Source organism: Lycium ferocissimum, chromosome 6, assembly GCF_029784015.1.
Source record: "Lycium ferocissimum isolate CSIRO_LF1 chromosome 6, AGI_CSIRO_Lferr_CH_V1, whole genome shotgun sequence".
In the NCBI taxonomy this organism is placed as follows: Eukaryota; Viridiplantae; Streptophyta; class Magnoliopsida; order Solanales; family Solanaceae; genus Lycium; species Lycium ferocissimum.
Genome location: NC_081347.1, coordinates 10,836,309 through 10,840,267, shown reverse-complemented (window position 1 = coordinate 10,840,267; position 3,959 = coordinate 10,836,309).

Sequence of the window (3,959 nt, the reverse complement as noted above, 5' to 3'; positions counted from 1 at the left end):
CAACCATTCCCATATATATATACATAAGCCGACAAGGCTATCAAAATAATATAAAATATGAGTCGACAAGGCTGAGAGACATCTAGCTATATACAAGTGTCTACGAGCCTCTACAAAGAGTATGTAACATCATAAAGATGGGACAAGACCCTGCCATGCCCATGTATGTACATCAAAAGAGTAATACCAACTATTTCGGCTCCGAATCAAATGGAGCACCTCTATGCAATCACTGAAGAAGCAGCCTACTGGTCTGGTCTGTCTCCCTGTCTACCTGCGGGCATGAACGCAGCGTCCACAAACAAAAGGACGTCAGTACGAACAATGTACTGAGTATGTAAGGCATAAGTAGTAACATAATAAAAACATGAAGGATAACATAAGATAGGAGAACCATTTATAGCTCTTGAGACGTTCATCATATTTACTTACCCTTTTCTAAAGAAGACCTTCCATATACATATAGTAATACCGTACCCGATCAGGTAGGTTCGGTGTCATCCGTACCCGGCCATAACAAGGCTCGGTGTTATCCGTACCCAACTGATCAGTGGCGTGTGAACAATAGATATTGTACCCGGCCGTATAGGCTCGGTGTCACAACATAGCTTTAATATATATATACACACACACACACACACTATATATATATATATATATATATATATATAGGATTTCATAAGTAAAAGCAACGTCGTCATCATCATTATCATTATATCTTTCCTTAAAGGATCAACTATCATAGGATGGAATCAATGGTATCATAAGAGTGTCAAGAACTATGAGCTTTAGCACTTCTAGGAATGGAGTCATAGGAAGACATTATGAATTTCATGTCTAGGCGTACAACAATGGAATCATGCCTTAAGAAAGAAGGGTTAGCCTTACATACTTTTATGTCTTCTTAACTAGCTAACGTTCTCCTCCATAGCCCGATAAATCTACATTTAAGAGGGTTCATACCAAGGTTAGGTCTCAACGACACTCTTAAGTTCAAACTAGTATAATGCATGAGCTAGCGAAAATTGGGCAGCATTTCCCCTATTTCATCCACTTCTACCAATTTCCAGCACAACTCCCAATCAACAATGACATTTATTAACAATACCATAATTAAGAGACTTCATTCAAGTTAGGCTCCATTCAATCCCCAAAACTCCTTTTCATAATCACTCATAACAATAATTTCATCACAACCCCATATACACTTGTATACAACACTTCCTCAACATCATTTTTACCATCCACAACAAGATTATACTCATAACATGCCAAGAATTATAATTCAAGTTAACTTATAGCTCATAATATCCTCAAATTCATACTTGAACTCTCTTTTCATTTTTCTTCCTTCAACCAAATGGTACAACAATCAAACAACCTTAACTATGTGCAAGAGATATAAAAACTTACCTTAATCACACAAGAACAAGCCTTGGATCAAATTACTCCACCAAAGGGAAGTCTCCAATATCAACACCAAAGGAAATCTTGATCTTCACAAACCTTGGTGAGCTTCTTAGCACTTGAATCTCTTGGTCCTCTTGGGTTTGGTATGGATTAGTGTATAAACTTAGAGAGACGGTTTGGGAGAGCTCTAGGGTCTGAATTGGGAAAATAATGAAACCAAATGAGGTAAAATGAAATATATAAAGTTTCACTTAAAATCTCGTCGGCCATTTTGACGTCCACTTTGACGTACCGTCAAAAGTCCTGCGGTCCGTCAAATAGCCCAGCCAAACAGGCCTCACTGTGACCATTTCACGGTGGTGGATCCACTATTTGACGGGTCGTCAAACACCCTACGGTCCGTTAAATGGTTCGTCAAATTTCCCCTTTCCGATAAGTTGCTCCATTCGATTCGTTTGACTTCCAATCCTTATGAAACCTGCTCGGCACTTGTGTAGCACTTCATTAACCATCTAAGGGGCCCTATACCCCCCCCCCCCTCTCAAGGCATTACTAAACAAGTTATAACTCAATCGATGCGAAATCTTCCCAAAGCGTGACTCAAATTCTACTTCCTTCGACGAACTTAATTCCACCGATTCATATGACTCCAAAACCTTAAAGTACGCACTTAAAGTTACCAAATACTCTCCTTAACCTTATAAGGATTTCATGTCCACTTTAGGCTTGTGTTAATCTACTTATAATGCAAACAACCTGAAATTTCCAAGATGTAACATTCCCCCCCCTCCCCCCAGGAACATTCGTCCTCGAATGTTAGACTCTTAGGGATTCTATAAAAATTTTGCCAGAGTTTTTCTTGTAATTTGCCACTACCATCATATCACATCAACCCAAAATATACATCGCCTCACAGGGCTACAATAACAACAACAATAATGTCCACACACGACCAAGAAATCATCGAAAGAAAGCATCACATACCTGATACGCTCAACTTACACCTAAATTATGGCGTAAGGCGATCGGTGTCAAATATAATAAACCAACTAGGTTGGGGTCGAATCTCACAGGGAATAAAGTGTGAAATAAATACTAATCATATATTCTACTAATCTCTAAAGACTTTAGTTCTATTCCGACTTGTATAGAAAAAGGGTTTTGGTTTGTATTCGCTATTTTGAGGTATTTGGAATTTGTTTGGATAAAAAAAATCAAAATTGTGTCCCTGCTGTGATTAGATGTTATGCTATGGGTATCAATATGATATATTTCTAATGGGTCGAGGTTTCGTATACACTTAATCTCTAATGTACTTCCTAATACTTTCCAATAGTTAGAAAGTATTTCTTTTCATCGATTTTCCCAAATATAGAAAAGTTGCAAGTAAAAACGATTAAATATGCCAAGTAGAACTCATCTTATCCCTAAGTGAGGTCATTAAACGAGGGTTAGCGCCCCTAGTCCTTGTTATATTATTTTCACTCAAATCCTAATTCATCTTTCCAAACAAAACTAGGGTTTGTGCATAAGTAAGTGTTTGCAACCACTAACTAACAATGAATATGAGAAATAATTATATATATATAAATATACAATGTTAGACACCCATTACATAACACCCATCATTTGGGTCCATAACTTTGATTAAAGAAACTACTCACACATATTGGTCACAAAAGTAGTAAGCAATAATAGAGACATAAAGCTTACAAATTTTAATAAAGATGGGGTGTGAATGGAATCTTTTTGTCTTTACTAAGCTCCAAAAGAGGTGTATTCAATGCTCACCCACCAATGGAAAAAGTGTTAAATGTTGGAGAAATATCTGATGTGTACAAAAACCTAAAATGTTCTTTAAATCGGCTCCAAAAAATGCACATCAAAGAATTGGCAAAAGCGCACAGTAGCATGATCGACGGACCGTCGATCGATTTCGACGGTCCGTCGACGCCTTCGTCTTTTGTTTCTTCGGTTTATGGTCCGTTCGATGGTGCCGACCGATTCGACACTTTCTATTGATTCTTTCATCTTTCTCTCTTCTAGTGGACAAATCTGTTTGATGATACAAACGTTAATCAGGTCGACGTTTTGTCGATGGCTCCGTCCTTTGTCCTCTTCAACTTAAGCCATCACTGGAAAATTGGACTTATCGATGCTTCAAAAGGACGGTCCGTTGATTGATCAACGGACCGTCGAATCTTCATTTCTTGTTAATTTTTTCTCTTTTCTTTGTTTTTGCTTTTGGGTCATCGTCTTACTAAAACACAACAAAAACACATTAAAATGACCCAAACTTACTTGAAAACAACCAAAATTTATAGTAAAAAAGCATCGAATGTGCCACAAATCCGCGGCACATCAATACCCGAGGGCAATGGCGCCTCTATTTGAGTCTCCTCCCAGGGTGGAAATAAATGTGAATACCTGAACTTCATATCTTCCTAAGCTTCCCAAGTCATTTCCTCTCTATTATTGTTTCTCCATAAGACTTTAACTGAAGCTACATCTTTGGTTCTGAGTCTTCGAACTTGTCTATCTAGAATAGC